Source organism: Camelus ferus, chromosome 20 (assembly GCF_009834535.1).
Source record: "Camelus ferus isolate YT-003-E chromosome 20, BCGSAC_Cfer_1.0, whole genome shotgun sequence".
NCBI lineage: Eukaryota > Metazoa > Chordata > Mammalia > Artiodactyla > Camelidae > Camelus > Camelus ferus.
The window spans coordinates 35,117,056-35,134,221 of record NC_045715.1 but is presented as its reverse complement, the minus strand read 5'-3'; the positions used below and the strand labels follow the sequence as shown (position 1 = coordinate 35,134,221).

At 42.6% G+C, this 17,166-nt stretch overlaps 1 protein-coding gene across 9 annotated transcripts in view; it reads right to left on the bottom strand.

Annotated features, from left to right (window-relative positions):
• The window catches only part of PAQR8 (progestin and adipoQ receptor family member 8), a 101,771-nt gene that overhangs the window by 72,503 nt on the left and 12,102 nt on the right, over positions 1–17,166 (bottom strand). Inside the window, exon 5 of one of the 9 annotated variants that reach the window (XR_004313655.1) lies at positions 15,375–16,504. The exons of the other annotated variants lie outside the window; for them this stretch is intronic. The gene's annotated coding sequence lies outside the window, so the exon portion shown is untranslated. Of the gene's footprint in view, positions 1–15,374; positions 16,505–17,166 lie in introns of those variants that run through there. 9 annotated transcript variants of the gene reach the window in all.

Below are 17,166 nucleotides of genomic sequence, written 5' to 3'. Positions count from 1 at the left end.
ATTAGAAGCAAAGTGGGTTCCGTTGTTGCAGTGAGAAGCAAGGCTGGAGAGGCAGCAAGAAGGGTCTGACCCACAGAAAGCTGTGGAGACAGTTAACAGAACAGAGCATTCTGACGGGCCAGACAGGTGGGCAGCCAACAAAAGTGTGGCTCGGTCTTTACCCAATCAAAGTAGTCAAGGATGAATGATCAAGAGGCTTAGGGCAGCTGCCTCAACAAAAACTCATGACCCCTCACTCAGTTTCCATCTCTGAGTCAGTTTTCACACCCAGAACTCTTGTCTATATCACAGAAGACACCAAGCAATAAGGAGACAGAGTAACTCAGCCAGCTGACATCAGACAGCCTCTGAGCTGTGCCTCCCTGTTGGCACAACTGAGTAGCCGTGGTGGTAGGGCTGGAGGCTACGCAGGGACTCCACGGCACCGGCCCCCACTCAGTAAGCCTGCTCTAGCTACAGCTGCTACCACAGTTCCAACCCATCAGGTTGGAGACCAACTGTATGTCCCTGATATGGCACCATTTCTCGGAGAAGACCCGCCAGCCATTTAGTGGCAGATTAACTTCATTAAGCTCCTACTTTGGAAGGGGTAACAATTCATCTTGATTGAAATCAACAAATATTCCAGCTCTGAGCCTCCCTTTCCTGTTTATAGGGCTGGCTGGCCTGAAACAGACTGCTCGATGTTTATTGAGAATCAGCAGAGAACTACAGTTTGAAGTCTGCAACCAAGGGTGGAGGTAGGGGGATCTGCACATGGCAATCGATTTGCCACAGGCAAATCCCCCCACAGCAAGGGAGGAGACCGCTTTTACAGAGGGGCAAAGGAAGTCAAGAGGGCTGTAGGAAGCAGAGTCAATCTTTTCATTGGCTGAGTCTTTGTCCAGAAGAGGAGTCTTACTTCTTCCTTTTGGGCTCCACTAGCATCACAGGGTGGGAGAGATCCCCATTCTGGTCCCTGACTTTACTTCACTGAGGTTTCTGTTAATTATTTTTTTACAAGCCCGGGTACCATTATCCAAGGGCTTACAGAGTATTTGATCTACTAAGAGAAGATCCTACAAAAAAAAACCTGCATTTGAGTAAGGGGCCCACTTTGTAGCAAACAAGGTGTGGTGGTGGGTACATGGCCAGGGGATTCACTGGCCCTATCCTGAATTGCACCACAGAGCAATGGAATGGCTTGTGAGATGCAACCGAGAGGCCAGCTAGGAGGCAGTCCTTACAGTATATTCCCTAAATCAACAGCCATTATACAGTGCAGCGTCCCTAACAGAATACATGGGTCTGAGAACCAAGGGTGGGTCGCCCTGCTTCCCCACACTCCCAGGGACCCCCTGGGAGATGTTCTGCTCCTGTTCCTGCAACTCTGGGCTCTGAGAATGTAGAGATCTTGGCCCCCAAGGAAGAGGGTGTTCCACCAGGGTGCACAGCAGGAATTGCATTCAAGTGTTGTCTGCTGCCCAGACACTGCAGCTTCCTCATGCCAAGAAATCAGTGGACATGGAAAGAAGTCACCTGCTTGAAGGGGTAATTGATCCTAATCATCCAGAGGAGGTAGGACTGTTGTTACATGATGGAGACCTGGGAGAATATATTTGACCTCTCTTGTTACTCCCTTGCAGCAGCCTTAGCCTGAGAAGGGCAAGGTGCCTGGGAGCTCAGGTCTAGAAGGCATGAGAGTCCAGGTGATCCCACTTAGGAAAGCCACCTGGCCCAGCAGAAGTGCTAGCGGGGGTGGGTTGGGGAGGCAACAGGGACTCCATGATGGAGAGTGGAAGGTGGAGGTTACTGACTACCACGTGGGGTCTGGAGAGCAGCTGCAGTGGGGAGACTAGTTTTCTCCCATTAACCTTCCTCTTAGAAGTTACCTCCAAGGAAAGACACCCACCAGGCTGGAGAGAGCTGCCTTGCTCCAAGTCACTCCTGCTCCCCAGGGCCAGCCCAGCCTCAGAGCTCCTTCGGGAATTCCACTGCAGTCCAACTTCCCCTCCACTCCCCCAGCTGCCCTCACTCCCCCTCAGGTGCTGATACTGAAGGATCAAGGGGTAAAAAACCTCTTTCACTCAAATCTCTCTCTCTCTCTGTATATATTTATGTATATGAATTTTTTGTTGTTGTTATCTTTGTGTATATGTGCTTTTGTGTTTATTTCTTATTTTTCAACTTAACACCCTGTCATAAAGCCCTCTTTTCATATATTATTACATAGTATTCCGAATTACAATTTTAATGTCAGGTATAACATTCCCTTCATTTTCTGTAGCATAATTTTTCCAAACCATCCTTCTATTGTTTGGCCATTTAGGTGTATTTTTCTTATAGAGTACATTTTACATAAAATTAGCATCCTCATTCAGATGGCTATCTTCCTCAACTGAATTAACTCCTTATATAAACCCTGCATAGTGGGGTGACCCAGTGAAAGGCTGTGAACATCTGTCTTTAGACCCAGTGGGATCTGTTACCAAACTGCTTTCCCCCCAAAAATGATAGCAATTTATTCTGCTGCATCAAGGAGCTTTTCAGCACAATCTCCCTATCATTAGAAATGATCACTATAGAATTTGTTGGTAGTTTCATAAATGTAAAATAGCAGCTCATTATTGTATTACTTTGGTATCTTTTCTGCAAACTGTGGCGAGATTTTTATGTTCACTGCTATTTGAATTTCCTCTTCAGTATTAATGTTCCTGGGAATACTGACCACATTTTCATATACTGGAGGCACACTCTCATCACTATCACCAAGTCAGAAGAGAACCGAAAGGGTTTCTGATGAGTAAAATTCGAGTAGAAGCAATTTCCTAATCTACTCGAAGGAGCACTAGACTTGGAGTCAGTGGACACAGCCTCAAGTTCTGGCTGAGTCAGTTACTACGTGTGTTATTTTGAGAAGGTTTTAGACCACCAATAAAATGGAGAGACCTCAAAGTAGGCCAGACCCTATTTTGATTCTTCTATTTTTTTTTTTTTTTTGCAAAGAAGGTTGGAAATGACAGAAAACAAAAATAGAAACTGTTCAGAAGGATTTCAGTCTCCCTTTATGCTCTACAAAATGCCATAGTTAACAATCCCCAGAAGGTTGGAACCTTCAACACTCCTGGGGCTGACCAGTGTAGTTCACTTAGTCATAGGCAGATGGTGTTTGGTGATGGGGGATTGGTGGGCATCTGAAGGGGACACTTTGTTGGCAGAACAGAGAACTAGGCCAAGGTGAGAAGGTGTTCTGACCTAAAAACATTATTGCATGTTCCATGGTCTCAAAAAATTGAAGAGAAATAGGGTTGGTTGACATTAAGGTGAGTTGACATGAACAGACATTTTGCAAATGATCATTATTTTAACTTATTTAGCATTCAACGATTGGTTTTTCCTTAATTTTCCAAGAAACATTTATGGAGGCACTAAGCTAAGTGCTAGAAATATAAAAAGGAATAAAACAGTCCCTGACCTCAAGGAAGATCATAACTTAACAGTGGAGACCATCACCTAAAAGATTCTAACTGCAACATGTATTATAACTGTGAAACAGTGGAGTAACCACAGCTGTAGAAGTATACTCAGTGGCTGTCTTCTCATGTTGTGAATTACATGTTTTAGAATTCTTTTTTGTTTGTTTGTTTGTTTTCAGATTTTTTAAATCATAAATTACTACAAGATATTGAACATAGTTCCCTGTGCTTGACAGTATAAACTTTTTATCTGTTTTATATAAAGTAGTTAGTATCTGCATGTTTTAGAATTCTAAAGTTCTAAAATAATTTGTACTTTTGATCATTAATCAAAATAAAGGAATTAGAGGCTGAAAAGTTGGAAAAAAGAAGGCTAAATATCATTATCTGAAAGAGATAAAACTGCACATCTGAAAACTCCAAGAAAATCAACTAAAAAACTACTACAGAGAATACAGTAAGGTGGTTGAATTCAACATTAATACACAGAAATAATTAACCTTCATATATACAAACAACCAACCAGAAATACACTTACAAAAAAAATTTCAAGACAAAATAGCTAGGTATAAATTTAACTGTAGCTACATAATACCTATATAAAGAAAACTTTAGAACACCAGTAAGGAACACAAAAGATAACCTGAACAAACAGAAGGTCAAAGCACATTCTTGCAGGGGATGATGACTCAACATAAAAAATATGCCTGTTCTCTCCAAATTAATCTATGAATTTAATCCAGTCACCACCACCCTGATTTACTTGGCAAGCTAATCTAAAGTGCATATAGAAAGATAAGCAAGCAAGAACAACAAGGAAAAATTTGAAGTTAGTGAGAAGGGACTAGCCCTAGCATGTATTAAAGTATATTATAAAAGTATAATTTTAAGACAATATACTACTGATATATGAAGAAACAGATCAATGGAGCAGAATACAGAGGTCCAGGAATGGATTCAAATACATATGAAATTTCATATATAATAAAGGTGGCTAAGAGATGCATATGTCAATATATGGGGTCGGGAAGGTGGTGTGGTAGATGCCGTGGTGAACCATCCACCTCCCGCCTGAAGGTCCAAGGCTCTGTTTCCCCATATGCTGGGAGCGTTGTTTGCTGAGGGCTCCTGGCTGAGCCCCTCCCCAGGAATTGCCCTCAGCCAAAGGGAGTAGCTTCATCAAAATTACACCCCAGGGTCAGTCAGACCCAAGGACTGATCGATGAAGGAGTACAACGCCCCGCCCTCTTAGTTTAAGATGACTGTGAAAAGCCGTTCCAGGTCCCGGACTCGCGGAACTGGCTGAAGCTTTGTAACCACTGCATCTCAGTTCGACTTCTCCCTCTGCCCAATTTTGCCTCCTTCACTCCTTAACAACGTGACTCCTGAGGGTGCTCCCCAACCAACTCCTTGCACTCAACTCTCTGTTCTAGAATCTGTCTTGGGGAGCCCAGTCTTCAAAATGGCTTTCTCCTTTTGTTGGATGCAAACATTGTATTCAGCTAGAATAAATTTCAGCTGAATCAAAGCTTCCAATGTTAAATTTTAAAAAAACTATAAATACAGTAGAAGAAACTAGAGAAGAATTTTTTTATACCCTTGATTGGTTTAAGCATCAGAAACCATTAAAAATTGATTTTTTCCACATTAAAATAAAATTCTGACTGGATAAACAAAATGTGGCATATACATACAATGGCGTATTCTTTGTTTCTAAAAAGGAAAGAAATTCTGACACCTGCTGTGACATGGATGAACCTTGAAGACATTATACTAAATGACATAAACCAGTCACAGAAGGACAAATCCTGTCTGATTCCACTTAGAGACGCAGCGTTGTCAAATTCATAGAGATGGAAAGTACAAAGGTAGTTATCAGAGCTAAGGGAGGGAGGCCTGGGGAATTATTATTTAATCGGTACAGAGTTTCTATCTGTGATCTTTGTTCTACAAAGGGATAATGGCAATGGTTGCACAACAGTCATTGTACTTAATGCCACTGAACTGTACACTTAAAAATAGCCAAAATGGTCAATTTTATGTTCTATATGTTTTCCCACAATAAAATAAGTAAGTAAATAAATAAAATTCTTTTTGGCAAAACCCATCAAAGTGAAATGAAACAAAGTATTCGCCACTTTTATTAGAACAAAGGACAAGCAATGGGGAAAACACCCAAAATGCAACAGAAGATGGGAAAACGATAGGGATAGAAATGAAAGATAGGGAAGAAATAAAAATGGCTCTCAGATATTTTAAAATATGCTCAACTACACTCATCAAAAGAGAAATACAATTCAAGTCGCACTGAGATACCACTTTACACGTATTAGGTTAGCTAAGATCGAAAAGTTTGGTTTCAGTGAGCCGGTGAGCGAAACACACACCCATGGTGACCCCACTGAAGAAAAACTTGTCACTACCTATCCAGATTAGAAGAGCATATGCCTTTGACCCAGAAATTCTGCTCCCAAGAACTTAATCTTTAATCACAGGGCGGTTGGCTCTGTGATGTTCCAGGAAGAACACAGAGGCTCCCCAGCGAGCCATACTAATAATGACACACCAAGGGCATTGCCATGGGACTAACAGTAAGAAGGAGAGCTGTGAAGGGGAGTGGAGGGTGCTGGAAGACTGCAGTCCTTGTAGGAAAGATGCCAGGAGGAAAAGAAAGGCCAGGTTCCCACAGGGAAGGAGCGGGGTAAGACATGGCGGCTCCACTGCAGACTGGATTCTAATTCTAATCCTGGGCTACCTCTCTCCACTTGTGCGTTTGTCCTTGAAAAAGTTGCACAACCTTCCAAATCTTCAGTTTCCTCATTTGTAAAACAGAGATGTGGCAGTGCCTTCTGCAAAGAATTCTCACGGGGATGGAAGGATGTAAAGCGTCTAAGTGTTTGGCCCAATCCCAACACATAGTGTCTGCTTGGTAAGCGCTGGGAATTTTATTACTATTACTAATCATTCTCTCTTCTGGTCTTAAAAGTAGTGAGATAGTGTGATGAGGGACATCCGCGAGGCATTTCCTCTTTTTACAAGCAGCAAATAACAATGAGCCACACTTCCAGGTGGTGTCAATATCCTGAGAAAATGGCAAGGTAGACCTTAAGGGCGTGACCAAAACCAAGACTCAGGTGTCCGAAGACCATCTGTTTCTCACCCTGTCTCGCTAACCCTGAAACCAACCCAAGTGAGGGCATCTTGGTGACTTACAACAACCGTCTGCAGAGGGGACACTCTGCTCTGGTTGGGGGAAGAAGTCACGAGCTGTTTTGTATCTCAACGTCCTCAGTCAGAATGTCAGGACTGGCTCCTTGCTTTGCTCCTGGCTCGCTGCCAATAACCCATCTTAATGGATTTAATCCATTAAATTTAATCCCTCTTAAATTCTTAAAAGTGGCTTCAATGACGGTGAGAGTTTGGAGGGCAACTTTGGAGCCTGAAATACGTACAAATGAATTAGGTGGCTGTTTAATATTGGGCTTGTTCATCTGTATTTGTTAATATAACAGATAGGACACATGCATTATTTACAGTGTCCTGTGGACTCAATTTTGTAAGATTTATGAGATGGTGGATGTGTCTGTACTTGAGTTAAGTTAGAAAGAGTGGTTATCGTTTCTTGTGTAAAATTAATTTAAATCTCAAGGCCACGCTTTCCCATTTTTATAGCCAAGTATGCCTTTATCCCTCAAGATCATGGCAAGGTCACCAAACTGTGTCCTTGCTCAGCCAGGACATTTTGTTTCCACCACATGGTCCACACGAAAGGCTGCTGAACCCAAACACCAGCAGGGATGTCCACTCTGCAATGTGATCTCTTAGCCTGGCTCTCACACTCTGGAAAATTCTATGACCTTCCAGCTATTTAAAAAATAAACGCCTTAAATTAGCCAGAGTTGGCTTCTGTTGCTGACCACAGAGAATCCTAACTGATACATAGTTCTCATACATCAGTTTTTTTCATGTAAAATGTGCGTAGTGTTAATTAAACATTACTAACCCTAAATTGGGTATTAAAATGTTAAGTAGGTAGTCTAATTGTCTTTGTTGCAAATAGTTATCAAGAAATGACTGCACATTTGAATGAAATTAGGCCACTTTGCTTCTTTCTTCTTCTGTTTTCTTTCAAAGAAATAGATTAGGTATCAAATAGAACAGGTATCAAAATAAGAAAAAAATAAGAGGGGAAGGTATAGCTCAAGTGGCAGAGTGCATGCTTAGCATGCACTAGGTCTTGTGTTCAATCCACTGTATCCCCTCTAAAAATAAACAAATAAATAAACCTGATTACCTCCCCACTGGAAGGAGAAAAAAATAAGAAAAAATGTCCTAGAGTGAGTTGGAAAGTCACTGGTTTTTCTTTTAAAACAGCTGCAAAGTATTTTGGTGATAAAAACATTATAATACCTTAAACACTATGGCTATTGAAATTTTGATTAATAGAGGTATTATTTTTAAAAACATTTAAGAAGCTTTGAATTTCTGGGAAGAAAGATGATTAAAAAATATAACATATTCTTATTTAAAGATGTTACAATAGACATACAAGGGACTTAGACAATGTCCACACCTAGCTACAAGAGATAAGTGTGAAATATAATCTTTGTTTCAAGGGGCCAGGTGACCAGTGACCATCTGCATAGCAGACCAAGGGGAGAATGGATAGGTGGGTTTCTTCCACATGAGTTTCTTTCATGTCAAAAAATACAACACTGTCATTTTTAACAAGTGCCTAGACATTGGTGTTTCACATTCTCTTTTAATTCAAGGTCATTTTTGTATCAGCTTTATATTTTACACAGAGTAAGCATTTTTCTCATCTCATCAGAGCTCTGTTGCAAAGAGAAATTTTTAAGGAGCTAGACAAGATGAGGAAATACATGGCCGGTGTCAATCCAGCAACAGTCATTAGTGATTAGTGCCCAGCAGACAGAGGATGCTGTATCAGGCAGCACGAAGCAAATGACAGCAATATTTGGGCAAGAAACACAAAATACTGTCTTAACTCTCTCCCTCCATTTTCCATCCACGCAACAAGGGTCGAAAAACTGTCTCTTGATTTAGAGAAAAAAATGTTATTCTTATGCTCTAATCATCTCAGATATTTGATGATAAAAAATAAAATAAAATTAGCCCATGGTTCAAGTTGTTCTGAAGTTTCAAAGGAAACATATGCTTGTAATTTCACATTTTTTTCCAATGAAAGAGTATTTCATCTATTTATGTCAGTGTATTATCTGTGCTTTCTCATCTACGTCGGTTACAGATCTATCCTTGAATGCTTAGAATTTAATAAGGTGTAGCGATGGATATAAAAGAATAATAGGATCCCCTCTGTCAAAGAGCCCTTAGAATCTCAGTTACAGAAAACCACGAGGGTGTTTTAGCTGATCCCCAAGAGCCTGTCTCTGCTCTTTGCCCAGCTCACCATCAACCTTGTACTGCACCCCCACTGCTTCCATCATGTTGTCTCTTAGAATGGCTTTTGAGGCCCTCCCTCCACAGTATGGTCTGAATTTGGTCTTCTGTCTAATTTGGTCTTCCAACTTTCCCCAGTGGGAAACCAGCAGGCTAGCATTTCAACAGTTCTGAGACCAGCAAACCTATCTTTACAGCCTAGACTTCTTCTCATGTTACTCCCCCAACTCAGAATGCAGCCCCTACAACTTTTAAAAAAAGATTTTTTTTTGGTGGAGGGGTGATTTTATTTATTTATTTGTTTATTTATTTTTAGTGGAGGTACCAGGGATTGAACTCAGGACCTAGTGCATGCTAAGCACACACTCTACCATTTGAGCTATGCCCTTCCCCAGCCCCTCCTCCTTCTATCCAGATCTACCTGTCCCTCCTCTTCCTTGACGCTCTCAACTCCTCCCTTACATGTATATGTCTCTTTTCTGGTTTCCCTTTTTTTTAAAGACTTTACTAATTTTTTAGAAGTTTTAGGCTCACAGCAAAGTCGAGAGGAAGGTACAGAGATTTCTCCCATACCCCTTGCTTCCATGCATGCATAGCCTCCCCCCTTATCCACATCCTCCACCAGAGTGGGACATCTGGTATAACTGATGACTCTATATTGACACATTGTCATCACCCAAAGTCCGCAGCTGACGTTAGGGTTCACTCCTGGTGTTGTACATTGCATGGGTTTAGACAAAGGTGCAATGACATATATCCACCACTATAGTAGCATACAGAGTATGGTGATTTCCTTTTAATTCTAGGCATTTTCACATTACCATTTAACTCCTAAATGAGTGTGTGCCCTTCCACTCTCATTTACTAAACAAATGCTTCATGAACACTTGTCCGCCAGACAACACGACTGGAATGGGACAAACCGCTGTGAACAAAACAGACCTGACCTCTACCCTTCTAGAGGGTAAATGTAAACGAGGCAAGACAGGCTATAATAAACAAGCAAGCAAACAAACATAGAGTGATTTCAAATAATGAGTGCTGCAAAGGCGAAACAAAAATATCCCCAAACTTTAGGAAGTTATGAAAGTGTAATGGAGGGGACCTAAATTACATGGTGTGGCGGGCGGGGGGCAGGGTGTGGTCAGGGAAGGCCTCTGAGGAAGTGACATTTAAACAGATAACTGAAGGATGGGCAGGAGTCAGGCAGCCAGAAGAAGGGTGGCAGGAAGACTATTCTAAGGAACAGCATCTGCAAAGGCCCTGAGGTAGGAAGGAAGGAGCTCAGTGAATCTGAGGAACTGAAAGAAGACGGGAGGCAAACGAAGTTGGGAAAGATGAAGCCCGTTCTTACCAACTAGACCTTGAACTCCTTAAGCCCAGGGGCCCCCCCAGGACCTCATGCATGCTAAGCATGTGCTCTACCACTGAGCTATACCCTCCCTGCTCTTTTCCAGGTTTTGATGGAGCACTGAAGGTACAGGTACACTGCTCAGGCGCAGAGGCTGTGATGGTGACAGGTGACAGAGAGCAGCTATTTAAGCTGAAATGTGCTGTTTCATGAATACTGGTCTCACCGAGTGGGAGGAAGGACTGAACAACTTCTACAGAAGCTTCCAGCTCCAAAGTCCCATAAATTCCCATACATTCCCACATCGATGAGGAAGCAGCTCTCCCCATCTCATTGGCTTTGTTACCATTAATTTGTGCTCATCACTCCTACAAACACTAGCTCATTCATTCTTCATTTTTTGACAGTGTAACAATAATCATAGCTACTATTCTTTCCATTTTACAGATGGGCAAACAAAAGCTCAGAGAATCGAACTGCTTTAGCCCAAGATTGTACCACTGGAAAATTTCCATCCAGGACTTCCTGGCTCCTTCCTCAGAACACCAGCTTCCCTGCTCCAACATTTGTGACATTGAATACTCATCATACAAATATCAGTAGGAAGACACTGAAGCACATAATGAGTGGGATATTGTAGGAGAATGCACGCCTGCCTTTGAATGAGCTATGTCTCCAAGCCTGGACAAAGTCCAGCTGGGGTACCAAAAGAATTTATATGTGAAAAGACTGTTGGCAGCTTTCCGGGGACCGTGGAGCCAGGGAGGGGTGCCAGAGCACTGTAGATGGGTACACACTGTCCCAGTTTGGGAAAAGGGGAAGAAAGTTGATTCTGCAAACTGTAGGTCCAATCTTGGGCAAAGTTCTTGAAGGGCAATTTGTGAACATAAAATGGGGGAAGGAAATCATTACTAGGCGCCAGCAAGTTTTCCCTGAGAAGATATTATTCCCAATGAATCTCAGTGGGATTTTTTTTGATAGGGTAAAAGACTGGTATGGTTTTATTTAGACAATACCTTTTGCTCATTATAATGAGCGAGTTAGAAATGTGTAGACTGGAGGATATGGACTCTTGGCAAATTGAAAATCTTTTTTTTTTCAAATGAATAAAAAATTTAAAATTTCACTGTTTCCATGAAAATGTAATTTTTTTGTTATTTACTTTAAAAAATTGAGACAATTGTAGATTTACATGCAGTTGTAAGAAATAGTGGTCTCTGTACCCTGTTCAGTGGTTATGTTTTGCAAAACCATAGTACTATCATACAGTCAGGTTATTGACGTTGATATAAATCACTGATCTTATTCTCATTTCTCCAGTTTTACTTGTACTCTTTTGTGTGTATTGAAGTTTAAACAATTTTATCATCCATGTAGTACTGCCTGTCCACCACTGCAATCAAGGTACTGAATAGATCCCACTGAGAAACCATTTTTAATGGAGGAGATGGAATTTTAACTAAGCCCTGAAGGGCAAAGGAGAGAAAAGAATATTTCAGAAGAAAGGAGAGCAAAAAAAGAAAATCAGAAGCATGCATGAATATTGGATGCAGGTGCAGGGCATCGGCACTCTTAAAGGGGAGGATTGCTGAATCAGAGGTCATCAGGTTAGTTAGAAAAGATGCAGAGTCACATTATAAATGGCCTGAACATCAGAGACCGTATAATTTCTATTTAAAAACAGTAGACCACCAAACTGTCAGACGGCATTCAGATGCTTATCCCTCTGGTTAATGGCACAAAGAAGCATCAGCATTTTTGCACTTGCTGTTCCCTTTCCACAAAACACTCTTCTCTAGACACTCAGGTGTGGCTCCATCTCATTATTCAGGTCTCAGCTGAATGGTCACCTCCACCGGGAAGCCTTCCCTGACCACCCATCCTAGAGTGCCCAGTCTGCTCACTCTACTCCACCTCCATGATTTATTTCTTTCATAGCACTTACTATTATTTTAAAAAAAATCTTATGTATGTGTTTAATTACTTGTTTATTACTTCTTTCCCCCCACTAGCACATATGCTTTACGAGAATAGAAATCATGATTGTTTTGCTTATAGCTATACCCCACTGCCAAGCACAGCACCAGCACACAGTAGGTGCTTAACAGTTGTGGGATGAATAAACAGGCTGCCTGTAGAAGTTGTAGCATAGACTGCTTTGAATCTGCCTTGGTCTTGCATCCCTCTTCCTAGTTTTCTTTGCTATTCTCTCTGACTCTATGTGTTCAGGACGCACAAATATAAAATGTAGGAGACTGCCATTACCCCTCTGTGGGCTTCCCAAGTTTCACTTTGAACCACACAAAAAGCATGTGCTTAGTAAGAGGACAGAAAGGTATTATCTGTAAATACGGGATCAGGCTCCAAAAAAGGCCACTCACTGATTTATATAGATTATGTGGCCAAACTAAGTGCTAGGAAGTACCCCGAAAGATCCTATCTTTGGAGAACTCAGAGCCCAGAGTGGGAGACAGGTATGGAAGGGACTGTTGCCAGTTACTCCGGTAATCAATGAATGTTGCCCACTCTCAAGCCCTCAGCCACTGCAACTGCCCCCACTGTGCACCCTGGGGAGATTCAGGATGGAGAGAAACAGGACACTGGCCCTAGAGAGCTAAGGTGCACATCAAAGGAAAGATTTCAATGAGCCCAGACTCCTGCATCCTTCCATAGATAGAAAAGCACTAAAGTCATTAACTTGAGATATCTGTTTTTCATGATTAGCAGTAATCTTTTGATGTTCAACATGTTTTTCGTTTGTTTGTTTTTTGTTTGTTTTCCCCAGCAAAAACTCCTATATATTGTGGCTCTTCCCTCACCTCTTTGCAGCAGTTCCTCAGACCTGAGAGGATGTCTCCCAGGCTTAAGTCCTCAGCAAGGTCTTCAAATAAAACTTAATTCAACTTGTTGGTCATGCGTTTTTCTCCAGTTGACACAGGCATATAAAACTACAGTAATCATGAAAAGCGCAGTAAGGGAGGCATGAAGCAGGTACAGGCTGCTGCTAAACAACACCCAAGTTAGAAAAGGAATCAGAGGAGGAGCCATTGAGATGGAGACTGGAAACAAGGGTAGGTATTTACCAGATCATCAGTCAGAATAAGGACGCTTTATCTATCCTGAAAAACAATTCTACTCCTCTCCTTGGTGTTTTTCTTTTCTTTCTTTCTTTCTTTCTTCTCCTTTTCTTTCTCTCCCCCTCCCATCCTCCCTTCCTCCCTTCCTATCATTCAGTAGTTTTTGAGCATCTATTTCTCTCTAGAGACAAACAAAGAGACTCAGTTCCCTGACCTAAAGGCGTTCCAAGGCACAGACACCAAGAGTTCTCACTCTGGAATCACACTCTGGGTTCAAATCCCACTTCCGCCAGCTTTGTGACCTGTGAAAGGAAGTTGACCTCTCTAAGCATCAGCTAATCTATAAAATGGGGATAATAACAGTTCTAACCTCACTGTTCCTTGCATACAATAGTCAATAAATAGAGCTGTTATTAGTATTATTATTTTCAATAACCTATTAAAAGTCGTGGGACTAGAAGACAGAAAGAACAGAGCACTGTAGGCCAATGGTAATCACAACCAGATCCTTTCATCAGTCTTTTGGTAGTCTTTAATCAGCTTCTTTTCATTTATGTTGATGGGGAAAAATTTGTTCAATTTTCTAAGGCCAAATTCACTTCCTTTTCTGGTCAATTTCCATAGGCTTTATATCAATTGAGGGCTTCGACTTGGCTTCCCACAATACTTTCTCATGACTTGGGAGAAGCACGTGAGTGTACCAAAGAGTCCCTGTAGGTGTGACAGGAGACTGAGTGAGAAGATGAGGGTCAGCCTTCCAGGTTGGAGCATCCCAGGGAGTACAGGGGCAGAGCCCAGGCCCACAGGCGAATGCTTCAGTCCCGGGCAGGAAGCACCGTGTGAGTCTGGCTTGGTAAGGACTGTATCTAGCATATCTAGTAAGTGTATTTTGCTAATATGTGGGGAATAAAGGTCCAGGGATGATGGAAAAAATGGAATCTCCTCCCACCTCCCAAGGCTGGAAATCCAGATTGTTATAAGAAATCTCCTAACATATATTATTATTATAATTATTATTTTAAATGGAGGTATTGGGGTTGAACCCAAGACCTCGTGCATGCTAAGCATACATCCTACCAGTGAAATACCTTCCCCCTAGAAATCTCCTAATATTTTAATGTTAGCAACTAATTTTAAAAAATTAAAAGAAAACAAGTGTAGAGGCAGGTTCAGCCCACTGAGCCATGAGCTTGGCTTCTGAGAGTGTTCAGTGTTCCCGGCGTGGACAGCCTCCCAGGTCTACGCAGGTCTCTGGAAGCCACACAGCTGGTTGTAGGAGCAACAGAACTAGAACCAAATCACGCTGACAAAGCCCCAGTGATTTTGCCGTTAAGGATTGAATTCAAGGATTCACTTCTCTAACAGTCTAAGTCCCCTAGTGGCCAGCTTCTTGCATCAAGGACTATCACTTCTGTGAACTCTGTTTTGCAGTCACTCAGGGAAACTACTGCAAAGAGGGGAAGTGAGGAGACAGACTGCGTAGGTTTTGTCTGGTTTGGGTTTTTGCTTGTTCTTTAGTTGGAGTGCTTTTCAAAAAATATTTTTCTCTCTCCTTTTTCATTCTAGCTTTCCTTTGGTGAGCGCCAAGTTCCTAAACTGCAGAAACCAACTCTGTCAGGGGACACCCACACCCTGGACCTGTCCCTGAAGACCAACTCTCCTTTGTGCAAGGATCTGCCTTCAGCTAAGAGTCCGCTTGAAGCAGCCTGATAAACTCACTTCAAGTGTTAACAGTGGCCGGAGGTCTAAGAACAGCACCAGCACTGCAGTTAGCTGCTCCCTCCGGGGGAGGATACGTGCGGCTCTTTAACTTCTTTAACTTTCCTTCTCCAGAAGTGCAGGACCCTCAGCGGGTGGTCTGGGGAGGGAGAGAGGGCCCTGACCACTATGGACACCCACATTTCCTCTTGATCAGTGAGGGGTGGCTACTTTGTCATTTCCAAGTGTAAGATGCCAAAAGTTTAGTGAGTGTCATTTTTGGAACAGTGGGCAGGAAAAATGCTATTACAATGAGCCGACTGTCAGCCCCAAGGTTGTGACAGTGACTAATAAGCTCCTTCCCAGATAGTGTTTTAGGAATTATGTTTAATTACTGTATAAAAGGAATCATCTAAACCATTAAACAATATTCAGTCCTGCCCAAGTCAAGAATCAGCCATCAGCAGCGAGCAGACTTCCCAGCTACGAGCAGCCACCTAGAAGAGGATGACCAAATCCTGCACATTCCTTCTCCAAGCTGCTGATCTAATAACGAGCATGACCAAAAGTAGTATCTTCATGGCTATTCCACTTTATCCTCTGTGCCTATTGTAATTCCTAGAAATATTTGTGGAATGCACTGTTGAGTTCTTAATGTTTACCACATTATATTTATTAAACCACCTTGGAGACAGTTTCAGTCATCTTTTCCGCTGACGTCCTGTGGGATTTGACCTTTTAACTTGAGGATGCTAGCACAGCAAGGGGACTTTAGGGTTAGGTGAGGTAACCTATTTGTTTTACTAGGAGAACAACAGAGAGGGATGGTAACTTTACGGAGGTCACACAGCCCTAAAGAGCTAGGCTACACCTAACTAGGATGGACGCCATCACTTAGTGAAAGAGCAGCCTAAAGCACACACAACACTATGGGAGTAGATTTTCATTAGGGGGAAAGCATCAGGAAAGACACTGCAGTGGTGTGTGCAGAAGTCCTTTGCAGCCTCTTGGTTCTAGCAGTAGGCCGCTCAAAAGGGCATTCTAAGTGACTTGGCACTGCCAGAACTCAGATCTAGAAATAGCCAGCGCTAATGTTAAAGTCCACTCTTCCTTGTGGTTGTTCATTCTGAAAACCCTAAGGAATAATTGATCTGTTCTTTTTCTGCACTCCCGTGAGACAGGCCCTTCTTTGTAATAATGAAGTTAAAATCTAGGGTGAACATTATAATTTAAAGCCAGGAAACTGAGATTGAAAAGGATCTTGTCATTTTGTCCAAAAATTTAAAAAAAAATTACTATCTCTTCATGTGCTTCCTTGTGGGGGCACCAGATGATCAGGGCAAGTAAAACTGAAGGAGTTTGGTCTTTCAAGGCACTTTTGATTTTAGTGTGAAGGAAGGAATTTTCCATAGAATTTCACCAATCAGTTTGCTTGGTGAAGAGAGGTGGAAGGCCTGGAGAAACTAAAAGTCCTTCAGAAGGAGACATTAAGGAGAGGAAGTCTGTGAAGAAAAGAAGACAAATTGTAATACCCACTGAGAACCTGGTCTGATCTGCTCAGAGCCACTGTCTCCTGGCCCTTGTCTTGCTGACTCAGTCTATGTGAAAATGGGCAGAGGATGCCGACATGGTTTCCACAGATGTAATTACCCTCATACCCTAAGCCAGCTCATAATGGCAGGTCTGATACTCATCAGCAAACTCAACCCTGAGCTTCCTGGTGCCCACACCTACCTGTGGGAGAAGAATTTCACTACCCGTCATGAGAAAAGGCACGTACCTCCACACATCACTCTGCCCAGCTTAGCTCAGTGGCGTCCACAACCGCCAAGCACACCCCATGGACCCAGTTCAGGAGGGGCTGTGTGGCTGCCAGGCTGTGGCTGGAAGTGAGGAGACTGGGCGGGGGCTGCCTGGATCCAGGCCATGCAGGTCCAGCTGGATCAGCCATCCCCACACTTGGAGGACCCAAGTGGTCATCCACGCTCTGCTTATAGACCCACCGTGCCCTGCCCCCTTGGGAGAAGGGACCAGGGCCCTCCCCACGCTGCCTCATCTTTGGCAGGACCTCTGAGCAGGGAGACTAGACCCCCACAGATGGAGGCCAGCCTTCCGGATGTCTCAGGAGACATTCTACTGTATCTGCAAAATCTGGCCCTGCATC